We start from the raw sequence: 25,011 nt of genomic DNA, 5'->3' as shown, positions 1-25,011 counted from the left end.
CACAACCTTGCCTCACTCCTCACTCTATATTGAACAAGTCCGTACACTCACCATCCTTTCCAAAACACTTTAGTCTTCAAATATAATTGTCTAATGAAGCTAATGATATATTCCCCAATACCCATCCCAATCATGAGTGGCCAGAGCTTAGAGTGTGTAACACAGTCAAAAGCTGCCGATAGGTCCATGAAAGCCATGAACAAAGTGCACTTCTTAACAACCGCATATTTTGCTATAACCTTGCTCAAGTTCAGGCACAGGTCATTGTGCCCATTCCCGTCGTAAACCCATATTGGGTATCTACAAGAATTTTATTGGTGTGTGCCCACTCATCTAACCTTTGGAGCAGGATAAAACCTTTTATTTTGGCTGGCGAGTCCAAAAGAGAAATGGGTCTATAATTCATTGGTTCAGTCATATTGCCTTTTATAAATGGGGACAATAACTGATCTTTTCCCCAAAAGAGGTGGGCTGACCTTTGCAATAGCATTAAAAACGTTGATGATCAATGGACCCATAACTCCTGACAATCCAGGTATACAGCCGCAGGGAACCCATCCAGGCCAGGTGCCTTCCCTCTACAGCTCCCTGTAAGGACCTCCTCTAGTTCGAACACCAGAGGCATAGGAGCAGCCTTGTTTATCATATAGACCCTACTCGCTACAACCCCTTGATCACATGAGTAGATGTTAGAGAAATGTTCAATCCATTGCAGATCCTGCACATGAATCTCTGTGGAGTGATCTGACCAATCTCTAAAATATGGGGAGTTCAGCACCCTCCAGAAGGTGGCACTGTCTTTAGTTTGACTCGCTTCCCTAAAGGATTCCCACCCCTTCTCCCTGATCTTCCTTGCCCTTTCCTCCCATGTTGTCTGATACTCAGCCCTTGCTCTTTTTTATCAGGCCTCTATCCCTCGGCTCGGCACATAAAGCAGCATGGAGTTTAGCAAGGGCTTTAGGTAATTCCGAATTAAACCAACCCCCAGGGAACGACTTCGCTAGATCAGGTACTCTTATGAATTCTAGACTTATCATGTCTGTAATATCCCTAAAAGCCTACTTAATCTCAGTAGGTTCGCCTTCCATGTCAAGACATAGGGAAAAGGCCAATTGCTTGTCATGGAGCAGGGAGGGCATAAAGATGTCCTTGCCCACCTTGGCCCATTTGATCGTAAAACCATTTTTCCTTCCTAGGATCGGCCTATACGCTGTTGTAGTCAAAGGCTTTTTCATTCCCACCGCCTTCCAACTACACCACAGCAATGCATGATCGCTGAAACCAATAAATTCAGCCTTGAATCCCACCAGAAAGGTTCCCCAACAACATTGAACTAAAGATTTTGTCAATAGGCGAGGAGCAGTTCCTACCCAGAAAGGTCAGTACCAGTCCACTCCCCTCCCTTCTCCCAATATTTTGTGATTATATTTTACAACAGAATAATTAAGGGTGTTACCATACTTGTCATGCCTAATGCGCACCATTGACTCTTCATTACTATCTGCTAAGCCACAGCTTGCTTTTGGAGATATTAGACTGTGATGGGCGTCAGAGCCTCCAATCCAAAGCACCTCCACTGGTTTCTGCTGGTCCTGTCTGTAGTAATTGGCTTGGATGATCTCAGCTTGAGTGGAATGCTCACTATGCTTTGTCTTGGGCTGAGGCCTCTATGACCTCATAGTAGAATGTGGAGTGGGAGATGAGAAGTGAGCAGAGTGAAGAGCAGGTTGTTCATGGTTGCTGATGGATGGGATGCTCTAATAAAAGGACCTACATTTCTTACTGGAAGATTAGTTGGAGTGACTCTTTTCTACACTGGTGACGAGGGTCTGAGGAGCATCTCAACACAAACGATAACTTTGAGGATTCTGGACGTTTTTTAAGCTTTTTATTTGGAAACCTTGTTTTCTCCATTTTTTAATCCTGCATGATCCGGTCCTTGAACTACTAAACATTGCTGTTTCTCCTAAGGACCTTTGCGAGATTCAAGATTCACAAGGTCCTTTCATTTTTTAAATTTATTTTCAATTTTTGCCTTACCTCTGCCAACCGTTTCTCTGTCTCGCGCTCCTTAGCGCGTTCTCTTCCTCCCTGACACGAGCAAGTCGTTTCCTTGACAACTGAGGCTGGCGTTGCACCCGTGCAGGAAATCTAACTCGCGCTCAGGAGGGCGCGAGTAAAAGTGTCAGCAGTTTCAGTTCCCTGACTCGCGCTTGTAAGGAAGCGAGTAAAACAGCAAGTGTTATAGTTTAAGCTAGTCGCATTACATTTAACTCACATTCAGGAGGGCGCGAGTAATTTCAAGTGCCTTTGACAGAGGAGAAAGGGAAAAAGGACGACTAGGAAACAAGATATATTTCCTATAGAAAATAATCTGATCAAACCAAAGTAAAACAAAGACAGTGTCTACTATCAGTGTCCACTCTGATGAGACTCTCATGAAAGTTGAATCTGCCCAGGCCGTGAGTAAAATCACACCACCATTGGAACCTGAAAACCAAAAGGAAAATGGCACAATATCTCCCCCCACATTGGATAAAATCTCACCACAATCAGAACCTCAAAGTCAGAAGGAAAATGACACTGTTTCCGGAACAGGTTCTGCAGCCGATAACAGCAGCATTGACCTCAACTTGTCCATTTCTAGTTTCCTCAACAAAAGCAAAGAATCAGGATCTATGTCTTTGCAAGTAAGTGCATCCACTCTGTTACTGGGTAGGGTTTATCACCACATCATTTCACATTTTGAAATTATGTCATGTTTCCAAATGTAAAGTTGGCTCACAGTAGTGAGGTTGCTGACATGTTAGTGGCTAAATAAATCAGTAGGTTTGACCGGATTCAGCTTGAGGTCATTGTTTTGGGATCAGCCCCAATAAGTTGGTCACTGAAAACATTGTGTATGTTTATGAAAATAACTTAGGTGGGCTCTGTTTAGTGTTCCTCCAAAATGCATCCATCATAGCTCAGCATTATGAGTGACATTTATTAGTAGACTTACTTAAAAGGCTTATTATGTCAAATGTATGTGATCTGAATGTTCTTTCCTTCTGTGATATCAGGTATCTTTTTTATTCCTTTGATTATTTGGATGCCATAATTTTGTATCCTAGTCTACCATTGTGATGGATCCTTCCTATAATAATTTTAGATTTCACTTTGGACTCAGTGCCACAGAACAGCCATCTCATATGCTGGCTGAACTTGCTCTCAGCTGAGTTTAATTTCTTGTGCTTAGCTTCTTAATGTTTATAAAGTGTATTTTCTGTACCTACATATTATTTTCCTTTAGACTAGTATCTGTATATTTTTAAAAAATAAGTCACCAGAGTGAGGGTCTTTTTCTATGACCTTCCCAATCTGTAGTTAATTGCACAAGAATGACATCTAATGGAAATGTTTTGGTTACATTTTCATTTTTTGCAATGGTGGCTTTGTGTCTTTCACTAACCTTATCAGGCTGAAATTTGCAATCCTTTGCATGGTTTGTCTAACTTAGGTGATTCTGCCTTGGGACCTCAGCAGAAGTTGCAACCTGTACATGTTCTGACAGAGCCAACCCAAACTCAGTGTGATTCAGACAAACCCCTACCACTACCCAGGAGTCACCCTCAAGCACTCCACAATCTTTTTCAGCTGTGATTCAGAACATAGCCATTATGACCCAGGTGATGACAATGGATCTTATGGACCTACAGAAGGCCAAAGGACTCGACATCTCTCCCGACACTGGGTTGAGTTACCCCCACCCACACTCAAGCCCCATCCCCTCTGGACTCCCCAACAGATGAATCAGCCTCTTTCTATGTAGTCGTCCAGCATGAACCATAAGTTACAGCTACCACCTACTGAGGTCAAAGCCACCATAGTAACAGAGGAGCTAGAGCCCATGCAGACCTTCACAAACCCACTTAACATATTCAGTGAAGCTCTGATTGACACTCTGATGGGCACCTGGGACAAACCATGCTCCTGTCTGCTGGTAAATGGGAAATTTGTTAGATGCCATAGATCTGCTCCAGGTGACACTGTCTTCCTCACACAGCATCCCCTGCCCAAGAGCCTTGTGGTCCAGACCTCTACCAGTAGGTTGGAACCAAACTAATTCCCTACAACTCATCTTGATCTTGGTAGCAAGTAGAAATATGTGGACACATTTGGAAAACAGATGATAACCTGGAGGTTACCTCAGCTAGGTTGGCCTTTTGTTCAGTAAATGCTTAGCAGCCTCTGAGAATGATATTCACATCCACTGTGTGACATGGTCAAGAAGAACTTGCTGGCAGTTCCTGATGAATTTAGCTTTAGCCTGGGGCAGATAATTCACAATGGCTAATACGCAGCAAAAAAGCCATCCACTCTGGGCTGATCACTACTGAATGCTTAGGCTATGCAGTTTGTACTGGTGTGGTGATTCAGCGCCACACATGTATGAGAGCCACAGGTTTTTCGGGTCATGTCAGGTGTGATTAATGGATATGCCATTTGACTGCACATGTTGCTTCAGACATTAGGCAGACCTTGGAGCACTTTAGAGAAAGCAGAGCCACAGCACACTCCCTAGGCCTTTTTTTCAGAAGCCCATTGATTCTCGGGGTCAGGACGATGCTACCTTGAGTCTGCCTCCTTTCACCACCAGTGAAGCTTGCTGTAAAGGCATCCAGTTTTGGAGTGGTCAGGAAATGGATGAGGAAAGGGACCTACAAGGGAGGGAAACCTGGAAAAGAAGACAATCCACTCTTATTATTGTTCCGTTGATAATCACTTCACACCTCCATATAAATGTAATAATGAAGTCTTGGTTCACTGTGATTAGCTGAAAATATACCCACTTCTTCTAATCATAGTTAGCAGGAGATCGTGAAACCTTTCAAAATGCTATACATGTAAAGGAAACAGTGTTTAACTCTTGTGCATCTTTTCTTCAAAAATGTACTCAATAAAAAGGCTAACAAAGAATAAGAGCATACCTAGAAATTTCATTTTTATATAGTTTGTTTCTTCTAAAGCTTGGCTCTGTTGTCCTCAATAGTTATGTTCAATAGTGTTCTTACTAGTTCAGTATATATCAGAATGTTGACACTACCTCAAGAGAATTTGAGCATCAGTGTGATTTGTTTTTGAACAGTTCGCATTAAGGTTTCTCCACTTGTTACTTTAGTTCCTTTGGGAGGTTTTAAATGATAAGGTTTTCACTGTTTAATTAACATATTTTTCTTTCCAAGTTTGTTCTTGTAACAGTCTGGTTTATTCCAAAGAAATAGTGTTGCACTCACTTTTAGTTTCATTTTTGATTTTAAACTTTAATTCACTGATTAGCACAAAGAGTTGCCTTGATGGCCACTTGTTGCTCCTTTCATCGAGATCGCACAGGATATTAATATTTTCTTTGTAATGAAATTGGTGGCAATAGACCAGTGGCTAACACCTTTCTGCACCTGTGCGGCAGTATCCCAAGGAGTTTCACCCCTTTCAAAGCTTCGTAAGGCATTTGACACAAACGCAGCGCCAAGGCGCACTGCCCCTGCAAAAAATCTGCCAGTCCTTTCGGGGTCAGGGTTTCAGTCGATAAAGTCCAGGCCAGCAATGTGAACTTAGTGCCTAGTCTCCTGCTCCCCTGACCTCTGTGTCTGCTTCCAAGCTGCTTTAGTTTGCAGGAGGCAGAATAAGTTATTAACTCCAAGTGACTATTTGTTGATTCTACAGCAGGTAGTTCATGTTCTTTTGGACAGAGGAGCCATAGAGAGGGTTTCAGCATTACAAATTGACACTGGATATTATTATTGTTCGTTTCTTGTGCTGAAGAATGATGGAGGCCTTTGTCCTAACGTTCTTCGACTTCACCCCGTCACTTGGACAATGCGATGCGTGAAGAGCGACAGCGCACTAGGCCTGCATTCTCAGAGCCTGCTTCTGGGTTGGCTCTGTGCCTCCCCAGGTTTCCGGGCACGAGAGCTACCACCGCCCAACTGAGTTAGTTTTATGAGGCTGTGCACCTCATTTTTGGGCAGACCATCACCCTGCGACACCTTCGGGCCCAATAGGGTTGGAGGGGGTGGCCCCCTTGAGTTCTGCGCCGGTGGTTCTGGAGAGCCCCTCGGGATCCATTGTTGGATCGGTGGTGACATCAGTCAAGCCAACACGACCTTCCTCGGCGCCGGCAAAAACATTGATGCTTCCAACGTCAGTCGGGCCCATGATCGACGTCTTCCCCATACTTATACCGAACTCCGGCCGGGAGCCAGACTGACATCGTTCGACACCAGTTCTGTCTTCGATGGGGCCTACATACCGCAGGTTAGATCCTGACCATTATTCTTATGGGATTAGGTACGGGTTGAAGTGTGAAGGGGTCACTGGACCCTTTAGAATTCTACCTGGAAGTGGACTGGGCACATGAATTGGGTGAAGCTGGCGGTCTGGATACCTCTCCTGTTGCTGTCATATTTTCTTCCCCTACTGTGGATACAGAGGAGGGCGCATCTGTAAAGTAGTCCAATACTTCAATAGTAAGGTAATGTCAAGTATTTACTTTAATCAGGATACAAAAGGAAACCTTCTTCTTTCTTCGGAAATCCCAGCCAGAGTGCCGTTACCAGCCTCCCCCCAACATTCCAAGATCCCTCCATTCCATTACAACGTTCTGTATCCCAAGTTATAACACATTTCCCTCCCTAAAACAACAAATAACAAGATGGGAAAGATAAATAAATTGTATGATCACAATCTTACAATAAATCACAGAATGTGATTATCAAAACAAATAAATAAAATAGAGATACAAAACAATATTATACAACATTAACACTAAATCTTCAATTAAACAAAATCTCTAAGGTTGAACGGTGGACAACGTTTCCTCGCATTAAATTTCACCCTCAAAGCAACAGAATCACTATTCATAACATTGCCACTATAATTCTTTTGATTTCCAGCCACCCCTACCTCCTCAGGAGTTTCCTCTGAGGCTTCTGCAGGATCCAACAACTCATAACCACTTCCATTTTCCCCACTCTCAACAGGTCGTGCAATTTCCTTACCAAAACCACTCCTCCCTCCTATCAGGTGATCCAAACACTCCCCTTCATTAAAGTCAACACAATTACCACAACACTTCGCCACTCTTCTCACATTCCACACTTTGCCATCCTGCGTAACCACACTATTCCTTAACACCTTGACCACCTTGAGAGCCTTTCCAAACTTACTTTCAGTCTTTCTTAAAAAACCAGGCTTACGTATCTTAACCCAATCTCCAACTACAAAGTTAGGTACCTTTACATTCCACTTTCTGTCATAAATGTCCTTAATCTTCATCTGTTTTCCTTTAACCCTTTCCCTGATTTCTTCCAAAGACACCTTTTCCCATTCTTTGCCCTGTTTCCTCTTGAACCACCAAGGACATAACTTCGACACCGGATGTCTTCCCCTCAACAATCTAAAAGGACTTACTTCTGTGGTGGATTGTGGAGTAATTCTGTAATGCCACAATTTTTTTCTTAACTTGTTCTTCCACAGTCCTCCAAAACCACGTGCCCATACAATGCTATCTTTAAGAACACGGTTAAATCTCTCCACCTGTCCGTTACCTTGTGGTTCATACAATGGAGTAGTAACATGTTTAATGTTGCTATACCTAAAAAACCTTTGTGTGTTTTCAGCAATCAATTGAACCCCATTATCAGAAATCAAGACTTCTGGATAACCTTCCCTAGCAAAAATCTCCTTGAAAAATTCTATGATCACCCCCGCTGTTACACATGGAACCATTTTTACCTCTGGCCATTTTGAAAAGTAATCAATAAGCACTAAAGCATAACGTGCATCATATGGCAGAGAATGAAACGGACCGGAAATGTCGAATCCCAATTTCTGCCAGGGAGAAGTCGGCCAAGAGACGGGAACCAGAGGTGCAGGCACCGTTCTTAACATTTTTTCAGCGTTCACACAAACATCACATTCTCTGACAACTCTATCCACCATTTTATCTAATCCCGGCCACCGAAAACACGTGCGTACCAAGCGTTTCATGGATGACATGCCCGGGTGCCTCTCATGAGCTATAGTCAAAATGGTCTGCAACAAACCTCTGGGAGGAATGCACTTCCCTTTCTTGAATAGCATCTCATTTTCCACTTCCAGTTCACCTCTAACCTTAGCAAACGGTTCTAATTCCGCTGCAACCTTACATTTAACTGGCCAACCATCTCTCACATACCCCTTTACCTCCTGTATTACATCATCATTTTTCTCACAATCCTTCCAAACTTCTTCTTTGATGCTCCCAAACTCATCAGTCATGTATCCTGACACAGTGGAAATTACTTCATTCTCCAACAGCTCATGAAATGCATTATCTTCTTTTGCCTCATTCTGTGGAAGTCTAGACAAACAATCTGCCACCACATTACTCTTCCCCGGTACATATTCCACTTTGAAACAATACTCTTGCAATTTTGACACAAGTCTGGCAATACGAGCCGTGGCATTCCAACCCCCACCTGGAGAAAGAATTCCCACTAAGGGTTTATGATCAGTTTGCAGAATAAAATTTGTACCCCAGATATAATCTCTAAAATGTTCAACGGCCCAGATGCATGCCAACAACTCCTTCTCAATCACAGCATATTTTCTCTCCGCATCATTTAACGTACGTGAAGCAAACGAGACATTCCACCTGTCCTTACCACATCTTTGAGATAACACACCTCCAATTCCATACATGCTTGCATCGACCGTCACCACACATTGTGCTCCCACACTGAAAGGTCTCAGAGTGGGAGCTTCCACAATTTCCCTTTTTATTCTCTCAAAAGCTTCATTTTGCTTTTCCGACCACTTGTACTGGACACCTTTCCTTGTAAGTTCCCTCAAAGGTTCAATTTTTGTGGCAAAATTTTCAATAAATTTACTATAGTACTCACATAATCCAGTAAAAGATAGTAGTTTCTCCCTATTATCAGGAGCAGGAGCCTTCATAATAGCATCCACCAAAGACCGTTTTGGAACTACACCATCACCCGATATGGTATGACCCAAATATTCCACAGATTTGGCAAAAAACGTACACTTTTTTACCTTTAGAGTCAGTCCATTTTTCTTCAAAACATTACATACATTTACCACATGTTCCTTATGATCTTTTTCATTTCTGGAAAATATTAATATGTCATCTTGAAAACACTTGACATATTTATCCATGTCTTTGAACAAGTGGAACATTGCTCTCTGAAAAACTGATGCTGCAGAGGCTAAGCCAAATGGCATCCTCTTGAATTGAAACAAACCCTGTGGGGTGATAAATGCTGTAAGATGTCTAGAATCCTCAGTCAACTATATCTGATGATATGCTGATCTTAAATCCAAAGTGGTGAAAATGTTCGCTCCTTCCAGCAGGCTAATCACCTCGTTGATCTTAGGCAGTGGGTGACAATTCACAATAATATTCGCATTGACAGCCCTCAAATCCACACATAACCTCAAAGATTTGTCAGGTTTACGGTTCAACACAATTGGAGATACCCATTCAGAGGATTCAATTTCTTCTATAACATTGTTATCTATCATCTCAGATAATATGTGTTTTAACTCTTCTCTTACACTTATGGGCACATTCCGGAGTTTTTGTACAACAGGTTTAGCATTATTCTTAACCTTTATCTTGTGGCTGTAATTCTCTAATTTACCTAACTCTTTGGCGAATACTTGTGGAAACTTGTCAATAATCCATTCCTTGTTCTCCCCGCTTCCTACTGCCAAGACATGTTCCTTACTCCTAGGGTTCAAAATGATGTTCAATTTACCCTGATCCTTCCAACCTAAAACATTCACTCCTTTTGCCGCCACATACAACTTAATGTTAGCTCTCCTTTCTTTAAATACGATTTCCGTCTCAACAAACCCCATCACATCAATAGTTGTACCTTCAAAACTCTCAGCCACAATGTCAGATTCATTTAAATCAGTCATGTCCCAAATTCCTTCAAACATTCGTTCAAAATAGTCCTGAACAATAATCGTCCACGGCGATCCTGAATCTGCCATAAGTACCAACTTTTTTCCTTCCACTAGCACCTCACACATAGGTCTTTTTGATCCATCGCCTTCACCACTCTTCAGTGACAACACCGTGCCACTTTGTATATCACCTCCATCCACCTCACATTTTCTAATATTCACACACGCCATTTTCCCTCTCGACATGTTAATAACTTTTTTTAAATCTCTGCATACCCTAGCAAAATGCCCCACTCTACCACATTTCTTACACTCCTTGCCAATAGCAGGACACTGAGATGATGATGCTAAATGACTTAAACTACCACACCGAAAACAAGCATATTTATCCGACTTGTCATACCTTTCTTTTTTTCCTACCACACTGTTACTGGCATTTACATAACTATTAGTGTTCCCTCTCACAGCGCCCACCACATCCAATTCCGTATTACTAGCCTTGTCTGACTCTTGTATTGTTTTTATCCATTTATCTGACTGCTCCAAGGCTTTAGCAGTTGCAATGACATCTTGTAACTTAGGATCCCCCATAACCCACAAATGTTCCTGAATTTTCCTGCTTTTTACGTGCACAATAATTTGATCTCTGATCATTTCATCAGTCATTGCTCCAAAATTACAATGTACAGATAAACCACGCAGTGCCGTCAAAAAATCATCAAAAGTTTCTTCAGGATGCTGTATTCTCGTGTAAAACTTGAACCTATTTAATGCTATGCTTGGTGTAGGCCTGAATCTATTTTCCAATCTCATTAATGCTTCTTTAAAAACATCCAATTCCCCATCCCCTTGTTCTAGGATAGTAACCGGTGGTAAGGTTCTAAATACCATTTGTCCTTCCGAGCCTAAACAATGTAGTAAAATATATTTTTTTCTTTCCTTCGACATGTTTTCATCATCCATCGCTTTCATATAGGTCAAAAATTCTTCCTTCCATCTGGACCAAGGCATAGGTGGATGACCTTTTGTTTGCAAAAATTTAGCCGGTGGTTCAAATTGCATTTTAATATAATGTGATGCTGGAGAGTTTTATTATATATATATATATATATATATATATATATATATATATATATATTTTTTTTAATTCCAACACAATTTGAACTCCAATCCACCTACTGTGTCTAGATGTGAGTCTTTCTTCGCCTTTTTTTTTTTTTTTTTTTTCTTAGTGCAGTCCTTTTTCCATTATAATTGAAAACAGGAAACCGGAAGACCCTTCTCATGAAGCACTCATCTAGATTAAGCCGATGTCTTAAACTAGCAACATAAGCAAATATGGTAAGCCACACTCGTCTTCTCGTCTTTTATAGTTTCAACGTGTGTTTATTTAGTCCCCCAACAGCGCGAGAAGAACTCCAAAGCTCGTTTATCCTGGCAACAGCGCGAGGAGAACTTCGCAGCACGGTTATTCTGAGCGTGCTATTCTGCTGTTGGAAAAATGCTGCCGCGTGGTAAAGAATGGCAGCGCGCGGCGTGTTTAAATGTTGCTGTATATCAACCACAGCAACCACCGCTATAAATTGCTCATAACCTGTACAGTAATTAATCCAGAAAAATAAATATGTATATATTCACCCTGCACGATCTGTCCGCAATCTGGTGCAGTAATAATCCGTTAAGAGACAGAACAACTTCTTAAACGCTTATAGGTCCACTTTAGAGATACTGTATTCCAGGTAAAAGTATCTCCAAACTCTCGTCGCCACTGTAAAGTAGTCCAATACTTCAATAGTAAGGTAATGTCAAGTATTTACTTTAATCAGGATACAAAATGAAACCTTCTTCTTTCTTCGGAAATCCCAGCCAGAGTGCCGTTACCAGCCTCCCCCCAACATTCCAAGATCCCTCCATTCCATTACAACGTTCTGTATCCCAAGTTATAACAGCATCATGTTCTATGGCGGTGAGAAGGGCGTCCTCTGCCTAGAGCTACCTTCTGTGGCAGTAAGAACTAACCTCCTGACAGAGGTGCTTCAGCCTGGGACTTCCACCTCAGAACCCTTTTCATCTTTTAACGAAGCACTCAGTGATTTCCTACTGGCTACATGGTCCAGATCTAGCCAAATGGTTTCTGATGGAAGAGATACAGCCAGATTCACATTACATTGTGGGCTGGACATGACTGACTCACTCGCAGATCGTTTGCATCGACTGTGGCCTTATGGCGCCTAACTTCGTCAATTTCCTACCAGCCACTGAGGTGTGCATGCTGCACAGCCTCTGCATGGCTGCAGATGCGGGTTTCCCACGTGCTCATGTATCAGGGAAGCAGCAGTCCACCACCGCCCCCACTGCATCTTCCAAACCTTACTAGTCTGTCGCTCCATCCCAGACCAGTTGGGGGCAGGATTCGCCATCAGCTGCCCCACTGGGAATCTATCATGATGGACATGTGGGTGTTGCAAATATTTCGAATAGTGGAGGATCACTTGGCACTTCTCCGTGAAGAGGCTATGGCTCTCTTGGCCAAGGGTGGGTCAGTCCATCCCGGGTGGGGGCAGAAAACAGCCAAAATAATGCCTGAAACACAAAGTGAAATGAGCCATTGTCACTGTAATGCACGCCAATCGTCATTACAGTGTAAAAAAAAAAATGCCTGGGGAAGCTCAAAAAAACAAAGGTGGAACAGAAACAGCAGAGAGATTTGGTGGTCATGTGATGAGGATGGTACGGTTCCGTCCTCAGCATGCAAGGGATTAAAATACCCAGATCTTTCACTTATCTGGGTGAGTGAGTAGGCATCTTGGCATGGGAACTGTATGAAGCATACAGGTGAAGGCTCACACTTGCCATAATATTTTTTAATTTTTTTTGTTTGTTTTTTTGTTTTAGTGCATTGCTCTTCTTTGTTTATCCTGATTGAATTGTATCCTGAAGTTTGCTCACAAAGACAGTGTGCTCCAAATTTTCTCTTGTCCACCAAATTGCGTTTTGAGCCTTACTTTTCATTCCCTACTGAAAACAGCAGACACATAGCATTCCTTCCTAGGGTCTTGACTCATTGCAGTTGGTCTGTCTGACGATTCTCCATGTGGCATCCGGTCTAAAACTAGCTTCTGATAACTTGGATTTTATAGCTTGAAATATCTTTATGTGATATGAAACATTTTCCAAAGAAACTAAGAAAAGGGCATTGCACATGGTTTAGCACATTTTTTTTTTTTATACATAAGTCCAGTGTTACTAGTATATCCTGGCTAACAATAAAATATTATTCTCATAAATTGAATCCTTCCTTGGTACAAATATCTTCTGATCACATGTATGTATTAAATCAATATTCATGAAATATATTGGCGAATAGAGCTCATGCGTTTTCTGGTTCTTATCCTTTTTCACAAAAAATGATAATGATTCTTTCCACAACACGATTGTCTAAACCGATAGCCATCTGAAAGATGCTCAGAATGAGCACCAGTTCATCAATAAATATAGTCAGCTCAGTGGGAGTCCTGTTTGTTTAAGATACCTTGTACATTTCAAGTCCCATTGATGCCACTGTTACTGCTACTGATGTAGTGCCCTCACATTTACTATTAAAGTGAAATTTAGGCAGTCAAGTGTCCTAGAAACATTGTTTTATTATTTATCATTGCTACCCATGCATTGTTTTTCCTTTCAAGTGTTATCCAAAGAATCCTCTTTCATTATTTCTTCTCTTCTCAATTGCACTATGTATTAAGGTTTTTTTAGTATTCTTATACTGCTTTAGTCAACATTGTTGATTTTTTTTTTTCTCATAGTTACTTTGCATATTCTGTCAATTCTACAACAGGTCTGGTTGAATCACTAAAGTTGAATGCATATTTTTTCTTTAAAGGCACTTTACTTTTTAGTTCATTATCTATTTCACCTTGACCTCTCGCCACTTGCCATTCAACAAAAAAAGCTTATCAGTTTACACTTAGTTTGGTTCTTCAAGCTGAATCCTGTATACATTCATATTTTTCAACAAATTGAGGATAATTGAGAGTAGTTCCCCCATACGTGATCCACCAGTCTTTTTTTTTTTTTGCTGAGGCGAATACCAATCCTGTAAAAAGTGTCCATTACAAAGGATGAATCCCTCATGTGGTGGGATGCAACATTTTAGGCAAGACACCTTGTGGCATGTTTTTAACCTGTATTTTCCACATAAGATGTATGTGTTAGTATTTCTTGTACATATCTTATATGCATGTGTCCCATACCAGCAGTTATATCCTATTTTTAGGTTAAGTGTAAGCGTTCAACCTTCTGTATATGTTTAGTATACTTACTGTGGGCTTAAAGCTATTTCATTTGTTAGTTTAAGTGTCACTTAAAAATCCTTTATTGCTAGTGGTCAGTCATGTGTCTTTGTCCCTCCTGTGTGGGACCAACTAAGGTAAAATTACACTTTGTCCTGTTTATCTAGTCTGTAGAGATTTTTTTCTTAACTTTGTTTCCTGCTCGTGTCCAAGGAAGCTACCCTTTTCACCTGCAGAGCATTCTAGCTTCGTAACATTTGGACTTTGACTTTGTGGGCTCTCTGCTTCCTCACTCAGCTGCCTGGCTCTTGTCATTCCTTGGAGTGTGCCTGCCTGCGATCTGGTGCAGACAGCGAGGGAGGATCTCTTGATAGTATGTGTGTCCACTTTTGTAAGCACTTTTATATTTTCATTTTAAACGGCAAAACACTACGCGTTTAATTTAACTATTTCACAGCATATATCTATTTCTAATTAGTAATATATTTAATTATACGCAATCTTCGGCGAACATTGCTTTTAAATGTACTTCCATTTGGGACTTGTAGGGATGCAATTACTTTGTTTTCTACTACTTCTGCTTTTGTATAATTTATTAAACATAGTGAATACATTTATATTATTTTTATTTGTATGTATATAAATATGTTTGATGGCATGTGTAGCTGCAGATACACATGCTGTGCACATCCCGCCATCTAGTGTTGGGCTCGGAGTGTTACAAGTTGTTTTTCTTCGAAGAAGTCTTTTCGAGTCACGAGACCGAGGGACTCCTCCCCTTTCGGCTCCATTGCGCATGGCCGTCAACTCCATCTTCGATTGTTTTCTTTCCGCCATCGCGTTTGGATGTGTTCCTCTTCGCTCCGTGTTTCGGTTCGGAAAGTTAGTTAAATTTTGGAAAATTGGACGGTATTGTTTGCGTTCGGTATCGGGTTAGTTAACGCAGATCGACACAGAATTTGGAAGAGCTCCGGTGGCCCTATGGGGTTTCGATTCCCCGGCGGGGCCTGGTTGGCCCGACCACATGCGTCTTCAAGGCTAATGGAACGGACCCCATTCCGCTTCTGCTCCGAATGCCACAACAAGTATCCTTACACAGATCAGCATCTGGTCTGTAATTTGTGTTTGTCTCCCGAACACAAAGAGGATACCTGCGAGGCCTGTCGAGCGTTTCGGTCGAGGAAAACGCTAAGAGACCGGAGAGCAAGAAGACTTCAACTGGCGTCGGCGCCGACAGGACACCAAGACGTGGAGGAAGAAGAAACCTTCTCCATAGCGGATTCGGACTCGGACGAGGCCGAAACCGAACAGGCGCCGAAAACCGTGAGTAAAACACCCATGGCCAAAACTCACGGAAAATACATTAAAGCCCAGGGGACGCCACCACCAGCAGGCCATGGCTTAACCCGAAAAGTAGGTGACCGACCATCAGCACCGAAAAAGGGCACGCAGGTGTCGAAGTCATCCGTCTACGGTTGAGATACCGGCACAGAACAGGCTCGACACCGAGACACCGGGTCAGAGCAATCTCGACATCGAGAAACCGGCACCGAAAAAGATCGACACTGAGATATCGGAACACCGAAAGCCAAAAAAGTGTCTTCGGAGCCGAAAAAGACAATTGAAAAAGTTTTGATACCGAAACATCCGGCTTCGGAGCCGAAACCAAGTTCCTACACTGAGGAGCAAGGACTGTCCTCACAATTGCAAGGGCACAAATTTGGGCAGGAACTAGAAGCTGGTGAGCCAAATTACACACAAAGAAGTCTCCACATTCAAAAAGAGACAGGGAAAATAAGAACTCTCCCTCCAATCCGAATGAAAAGGAAACTTGCTTTCCAAAAGAAAGACAAGCAGCCACAAGCAAAGGTGGCAAGACAAGTAACTCCGCCACCATCACAACATCGCTCACCACAGCCATCACCAATGGCCACTCCACCAATAATGCAGTCCCCAACGCATACAGGGATGAGCCAAGATGATCCTGACGCATGGGATCTTTATGATGCGCCTGTATCAGATAACAGTCCCGACTGCTACCTAGCGAGGCCATCACCACCTGAGGACAGTACTGCTTACACACAGGTGGTGTCCATAGCAGCCGCATTTCACAATGTCACCCTGCACGCAGAACCGATTGAATATGACTTTTTGTTTAATACTCTGTCGTCCACACATAGTCAGTACCAGAGTCTCCCTATGTTGCCGGGAATGTTGAAACACTCCAAACAAGTATTTCAAGAGCCTGTGAAAGGCAGGGCCATCACTCCAAGGGTGGAAAAAAGTACAAACCACCACCAACAGACCCTGTGTACATCACGCAGCAATTAACACCGGACTCAGTGGTAGTAGGTCCAGCTCGCAAAAGGGCGAACTCACACACATCGGGAGATGCACCACCACCCGACAAGGAAAGTCGCAAGTTCGACGCAGCGGGGAAATGGGTTGCAGCACAAGCAGCCAACCAATGGCGCATTGCCAATTCACAGGCCTTGCTATCAAGATACGATAGAGCTCATTGGGACGAAATGCAACACTTCATAGAGCATTTACCCAAAGAGTTCCAGAAGCGTGCGCAACAAGTGGTGGAAGAAGGCCAGAGTATCTCTAATAACCAGATACGGTCGGCAATGGACGCAGCAGACACAGCTGCAAGAACTGTAAATACAGCGGTCACCATACGGAGACACGCATGGCTACTCACCTCAGGATTCAAGCCAGAAATTCAACAGGCGGTGCTGAATATGCCCCTTAACGGACAGCAGTTGTTTGGGCCGGAAGTGGACACTGCTATCGAGAAACTTAAAAAGGACACAGATACGGCCAAGGCCATAGGCGCACTCTACTCCCCACAGAGCAGAGGCACATTTCGAAAAACGAAGTTTAGAGGGGGGTTTCGAGGACAGAGCACAGAACCCTCAACCTCACAAACAAGGCCCACATACCAGAGCCAGTATCAGAGGGGAAGTTTTCGGGGACAATACAGAGGAGGACAGTTCCCTAAAACTAGAGGAAAGTTCCAAAGTCCCAAGACACCGCAAAATAAACAGTGACTTCATTGTCACAAATCTCCAACACATAACACCAGTGGGGGGGAGACTCACAAATTTTTACCAAAACTGGGAGGAAATAACAACAGACACGTGGGTCCTAGCCGTTATCCAACATGGTTAGAGCATAGAATTCCTACAATTCCCTCCAAATGTCCCATTGAAAACACACAACATGTCCAAACAACACATGGATCTATTACAACTGGAGGTCCAAGCGTTTTTGCAAAAAGATGCAATCAAACTAGTTCCAATTCATCAGAAAGGAACGGGTGTTTACTCCCTTTACTTTCTCATACCCAAAAAAGACAAAACTCTAAGACCCATTTTAGATCTCAGAACCTTAAACATTTACATCAAATCAGATCACTTTCACATGGTGACACTGCAAGACGTGATCCGATTGCTCAAACAACAAGACTACATGACAACATTAGACCTCAAGGATGCGTATTTCCATATACCCATACATCCTTCCCTGAGAAAATACTTAAGGTTTGTAATCCAAGGAGTACATTACCAGTTCAAAGTGTTGCCATTCGGAATAACAACAGCGCCAAGAGTTTTTACAAAATGCCTTGCCGTAGTGGCAGCCCATATCAGAAGACAGCAAATACATGTGTTCCCGTATCTAGACGATTGGTTAATCAAAACCAATACGCAAGAACGGTGTTCACAACACACAAAATACGTTATAGAAACCCTTCACAAGCTAGGGTTCTCACTCAACTACAACAAATCACACCTACAGCCGTGTCAAATACAACAGTACTTAGGAGCAATAATCAACACAAAAAAAGGGATTGCCACTCCAAGTCCACAAAGGGTACAAGCATTCCAAAACGTAATACAGGCCATGCATCCAAACCAAAGGTTCCAGGTAAAATTTGTAATGAAGCTACTAGGCATGATGTCCTCATGCATAGCCATTGTCCCAAACGCAAGATTACACATGCGGCCCTTACAACAGTGCCTAGCGTCACAATGGTCACAAGCACAGGGTCAACTTCAAGATCTAGTGTTGATAGACCGCCAAACATACACCTCACTTCAATGGTGGAATACTATAAATTTAAACAAAGGGCGGCCTTTCCAAGACCCAGTGCCTCAATACGTGATCACAACGGATGCTTCCATGGTAGGGTGGGGAGCACACCTCAACCAACACAGCATCCAAGGACAATGGGACATTCAGCAGAGACAGCTTCATATAAACCACTTAGAACTACTAGCAGTATTTCTAGCGTTGAAAGCATTTCAACCACTAATAACCCACAAACACATTCTTGTCAAAACAGACAACATGACAACAATGTATTATCTGAACAAACAAGGAGGGACACACTCGACACAATTGTGTTTCTTAGCTCAAAAGATATGGTATTGGGTGATTCACACCCACATTTGCCTAATAGCGCAGTTCATACCAGGGATTCAAAATCAGTTAGCCGACAATCTCTCTCGGATCACCAACAGATCCACGAATGGGAAATTCATCCCCAAATACTAAAATCTTACTTTCAAAGATGGGGAACACCGCAAATAGACCTATTTGCAACAAAAGACAACACAAAATGCCAAAACTTCGCATCCAGGTACCCACAAGCTCACTCTCAAGGCAATGCGTTATGGATGAATTGGTCAGGGATATTTGCTTACGCTTTTCCCCCCTCTCCCACTCCTTCCGTATCTAGTAAACAAATTGAGTCAAAACAAACTCAAACTCATACTAATAGCACCAACTTGGGCACAACAACCTTGGTACACTACACTACTAGACCTGTCAGTAGAGCCTCATATCAAACTGCCAAACAGACCAGATCTGTTAACTCAACACAAACAACAGATCAGACACCCGAATCCAGCATCGCTTAATCTAGCAATTTGGCTCCTGAAATCTTAGAATTCGGACACCTAGACCTTACACAAGAATGTATGGAGGTCATAAAACAAGCTAGAAAACCAACCACAAGACATTGCTACGCAAATAAGTGGAAAAGATTTGTTTATTACTGCCATAATAATCAAATTCAACCATTACACGCATCTGCAAAAAACATCGTAAGCTACCTACTACACTTACAAAAGTCCAAATTAGCTTTTTCATCCATTAAAATACATCTGACTGCAATTTCAGCTTATCTGCAAATTACGCACTTAACTTCATTATTCAGAATCCCAGTCATAAAAGCATTTATGGAAGGTCTGAAAAGGATTATTCCACAAGAACACCACCAGTTACTTCGTGGAACCTTAACATCGTATTAACACAACTCATGGGTCCACCATTTGAACCCATGCACTCATATGAGATACAGTACTTAACATGGAAAGTAGCCTTTCTAATAGCTATCACATCTCTCAGAAGAGGAAGTGAAATACAAGCATTTACCATACAAAAACCCTTTATACAAATACACAAACATAAAGTGGTTCTACGCACAAATCCAAAATTCTTACCTAAAGTCATTTCACAGTTCCACTTAATTCAAACAGTAGAACTCCCAGTGTTCTTTCCAGAACCAGATTCTGTAGCTGAGAGAGAATTACAGACATTAGACATCAAAAGGGCACTAATGTATTACATTGATAGAACCAAACAAATTCGCAAAACAAAACAATTGTCTGTTGCTTTCCAAAAACCTCATACAAGGAATCCAATATCCAAACAAGGCATTGCCAGATGGATAGTTAAAGGTATTCAAACCTGTTATATAAAAGCAAAAAGAGAACTGCCTATTACACCAAGGGCACACTCCACTAGAAAGAATGGTGCCACAATGGCTTTTCTAGGAAATGTTCCAATGACTGAAATATGTAAGGCAGCCACATGGTCTACGCCTCATACATTTACCAAGCATTACTGCGTGGATGTGTTAACAACACAACAAGCCACAGTAGGACAAGCAGTATTAAGAACATTATTTCAAACAACTTCAACCCCTACAGGCTAAACCACCGCTTTTGGAGAGGTAACTGCTTACTAGTGTATGCACAGCATGTGTATCTGCAGCTACACATGCCATCAAACGGAAAATGTCACTTACCCAGTGTACATCTGTTCGTGGTATGAGACGCTGCAGATTCACATGCGCCCTCCCACCTCCCCGGGAGTATGTAGCCGTTCGAAGTTGACAAAAAATTAAACTTGTACATTTGTAAATCTGTAAATATATCACTTTTAGTCACATTATGTACATACATACTTACTCCATTGCATGGACACTATTACTATATACACAACTCCTACCTCACCCTCTGCGGGGAAAACAATCTAAGATGGAGTCGACACCCATGCGCAATGGAGCCGAAAGGGGAGGAGTCCCTCGGTCTCGTGACTCGAAAATACTTTTTCGAAGAAAAACAACTTGTAACACTCCGAGCCCAACACTAGATGGCGGGATGTGCACAGCATGTGAATCAGCTGCGTCTCATGCCACGAACAGATGTACACTGGGTAAGTGACATTTTCCATATCTCTCTCTCTCTCTATATATATATATATATATATATATATATATATATATTTTATAATTTAATTTAATTCTTTATCATTTGAATTTTATTTATAGATTTTATTTATTTTTTCTCTAGTACAGTAGGACTAGAGTAATAAATAGATATGTAAATACATAGTAAGGGAATATGGGGGTCATTCTGACCCCGGCGATCATGGACCGCCGGGGCCAGGGTTGGCGGGAGCACCGCCAACAGGCTGGCGGTGCCCCGCAGGGCATTCTGACCGCGGCGCTTTGGCCGCGGTCAGAAGAGGAAAACCGTCGGTCTCCCGCCGGTTTTCCGCTGCCCATAAGAATCCTCCATGGCGGCGCAGCTCGCTGCGCCGCCATGGGGATTCTGACACCCCATACCGCCATCCTGTTCCTGGCGGCTCTGCCGCCAGGAACAGGATGGCGGTATGGGGTGTCGTGGGGCACCTGGGGGCCCCTGCAGTGCCCATGCCAATGGCATGGGCACTGTAGGGGCCCCCGTAAGAGGGCCCCACTTTGTATTTCAGTGTCTGCTTTGCAGACACTGAAATACGCGACGGGTGCAACAGCACCCGTCGCACCTTCCCACTCCGCCGGCTCCATTCAGAGCCGGCGTCCTCGTGGGAAGGTTGATTTCCACTGGGCTGGCGGGCGGCCTTGGCCTTTTGGCAGTCGCCCGCCAGCCCAGTGGAAATCCCAGAATCACCGCAGCGGTCTGACGACCGCGGTGCGGTGTTCTGGCGGGGGTACTTTGGCGGGCGGCCTCCGCCGCCCGCCAAGGTAAGAATCAGGCCCTATATGTTTAAGGAATATAATGGGTATAATAATATGAGAAGAAAAGTAGTATTGTATAAACACAGACTGTCAAAATGTGTAATATTTGAAATTAATTTATAAGTGTACTTTTCTAACATTTAGGGCCAGATGTGGCAAACGGTTTGCGAGTCGCAAACGGCGAAAATCGCCGTTTGCGAGTCGCAAATCTGAGTTTGCTATGCAGAAATGCATTTTGCGAGTCGGGACCGACTCGCAAAATGCATTTCAGAGTCGCAAATAGGAAGGGGTGTTCCCTTCCTATTTGCGAGTCGGAGTGGTATGCAACTCCATTTGCGACCGCGTACGTGGTCGCAAATGGAGTCGCAGTTACCATCCACTTGAAGTGGATGGTAACCCACTTGCAAACTGAAAGGGGTCCCCATGGGACCCCTTCCCCTTTGTGACTGGACCCCAAATTATTTTTTCAGGGCAGGTAGTGGTCCAAGGGACCACTACCTGCCCAGAAAAAATTCCGAAACAAAAGGTTTCGTTTTTTTTTTTTAAGTGCAGCTCGTTTTCCTTTAAGGAAAACGGGCTACACTTGGAAAAAAAAAAAACTGCTTTATTTAAAAGCAGTCACGGACATGGAGGTCTGCTGACTACAGCAGGCCTCTATATCCGTGAGTGCCCATAGTCGCTATGGGGCCGCAATTTGCGACCCACCTCATTAATATTAATGAGGTGGGTCTTTGCGACCCCATAGCGACTCGCAGACGGTGTCTGAGACACCGTTCTGCATTGCAAATTGCGAGTTGCAATTTGCGAGTCGCTCGGACTCGCAAATTGCAAGTCGCAATTTGGAAAGTTGCTACATCTGGCCCTTATTTCTTTCCTCACTTTTTGAATAGTGCAATGCCTATAATAATACAACATTTGATCAGTGTGATATAAAAACGAGAGCAGGGATTCATAATTATCTAGTATAACAACTTATCTAGGAGCTATGCAATGACCTATGAATATGTTAAGCATAGAACAACATACACATATATATGTGTAAAATGTATATATGCACATATATGCATGCCCACACGCACACACACATATATGTATTTAACTGTGAGTAAATATACATTTGTTAAACAGGTTTAAAGAGTATGTGTATAGTTTATTGTTATGACACAGTAGCTATACATATTTCCTAAAGACCTATACAACTCTAGAATATACAAATAATCTGATTAAAATTATTTATCAACACAGGCATATGCAGTCCATTGCTGTTTGAATATGGTGGTTATGATGGAAAGAGCCAACTCTTGAGTAGTCTTTTGAAGACAAGATAGTTATCCGTGGATCTTATATTTGGGGTTAATGAATTCCATAGTTTGGCTGCACCTGTTGTCTTTTTCTTGTATGGTAGTTTTCTAAGGCAGGGTCCCAGTCTTGAGTGGAGGTTTCTTTGTTGAATGTATTTGGTTAGTTTGTTAATGATAAAAAGCGGTCCTGTTCCATGTATAGCTTTGTGGGTGAAACAAAGCAGCTTGAAGGTGGATCTTCTGGCAACTGGTTTCCAGTCTAGTGGTCTCAAGGCAGGGGAGATGTGGTCTTGGGGCTTTACATGTAATAGTAGCCTGGCAGCGAAGTTCTGAATATGTTGTATTTGTTTCATAATAGATGGAGATGATCCATGGTAGAGGCCATTGGCATAATCCAGTTTGGATAGTACAAGAGAGATAGTAGCCTGCACCTTGTGTGGAAATCTGAGGTGGGGGAAGATGCGTTGCAGAGTCTTCAAGGTGATGGAGTTTGTTCGTGTTAATTTGTCCACTTGGGCAATTATTGTTAACTTGGAGTCCATGGTCATTTCAAGGTTTCTATCTTCCTTGGATTGTTGAGGAGGTGGTCCGAGATCGTGAGGCCAGGCGCACAGTGCGTCATAATTCTTCCAGTCACCACATGTGAGTATTTCCATTTTGGAAGCATTTAGTTTGAGATGGCTCCAAGTCATAGACTGATAAACGGCTCTGAGGTAACTGAAGATTTCTGAGTTTTCAATGTTTTTGGGGCATTCCAATTTGAGTAGTATTTGTGTGTCATCTGCATAGTTGTAGCATGTGAGTTGAAAATCGTTGATCAATTCTGGTAATGATATCATGCAGATGTTGAAAAGCACAGGTGGGATGATTGATCCTTGGGGGACCCCTGCTTTGTTAGATAGGGTTTGGAGGAGAAGGGGGGGGAGAATAGATAATATTAGTTCTGTTTTGAAGGTAGGATGTAATCTAGTTGAGAGGTGTCCTTTCTGTTTTAAATAGGAGCCAAGTGTGTCTGCCATCACCCTAAGACATGTCTCTATCAATCTATCCTCCATCCCCACTCTGACTCATAATATTAATACTGTACTCATATTTCCCTATACTAATCCACCACTAATTCCTCTTGGGTTCCGGAGTAGCGTGCTACTCACCAAAAAGCGATTCGAGCCTCGTCGGGGGTAGTATTGCTACAAAAAATACTACTACAATTACAATAACATTGAGGAGCTTAAACACATTGCGCATACTTTTCTACCTTTTAAAAAAAAGAATTACATTTTTACTTTAAAATACGGTGCTTACACTATTTACAGATCTTTAATTGTCTACAGTTTGGTAACTGCTAAACAATACCATCTTTTAACCAGCCATATTGTTACTGTTTCACTTGGCTTGCTTTTCACTTTGATGTGCAAACTATAAACTTTAGTTACAACATTTGTTGCAAGTATGCTTTACGTCTGTGTTAGAGTCTCAGTGGGAGGTAGCTTTCCGGTTCTGATCACTCTGTTTAGCGAGTCCCTGAGGGAGGTCGCTTTCTGTCTCTTGATTACTCTTTAAAGATATACTAATTGTTCAATTTACAGATCCAAGCACTGCAAACTGCATTTGTTGTTTAACAGTCACTAGTCCCTTCATCCTGGTGCTTTCTACCATATAAATTATACTTCTTTTTATAAGGAACACCTTATATCTTCGCAGTTCTACAAACATTTAAAACATAAAAAACAATCACTAAGGTGCTAAATTTTCTCAACACTACTGCGGCTTTAGGTCCTATATTCAGTTTTTGTTGTTGCTTCCTCTCCCCATCCCTTCAACTGGCCTGGTAATTAAATCTTTTCATAAATCCCATTATACTATCTAGGAAAAAAGGTTTAACAGGGAAGCAAAGAAACATACGGCATGATAGTGAAATATAGCAATTTAAAGATTACAAATATGGTTTAAAGCTTGGTGTTTGAGTTACAGCATTTTATGATCGTCACCAAATATGTCATTCTGAACAAAAATAGGTGGTTATATAAAGCGCTATAAAACTTTCAGGTCTCATTTGCGCTACATACAACGTTTGTAGATATTTTCAGTTGAGCACTTTTCTTCTGGCACAACTGCTTATTAAAGCATACAAATGCTGTTACTTTGCTCA

General features: G+C 42.3%; 1 pseudogene; it reads left to right on the top strand.

The window, feature by feature from the left end:
- LOC138301708 (STE20-like serine/threonine-protein kinase) overlaps window positions 1-25,011 on the top strand; it is a 207,081-nt pseudogene that overhangs the window by 24,305 nt on the left and 157,765 nt on the right.

The sequence above is a fragment of the Pleurodeles waltl genome, chromosome 6 (genome assembly GCF_031143425.1).
Source record: "Pleurodeles waltl isolate 20211129_DDA chromosome 6, aPleWal1.hap1.20221129, whole genome shotgun sequence".
Classification (NCBI taxonomy): Eukaryota; Metazoa; Chordata; class Amphibia; order Caudata; family Salamandridae; genus Pleurodeles; species Pleurodeles waltl.
This window is presented reverse-complemented; position numbering and strand designations above follow the sequence as displayed.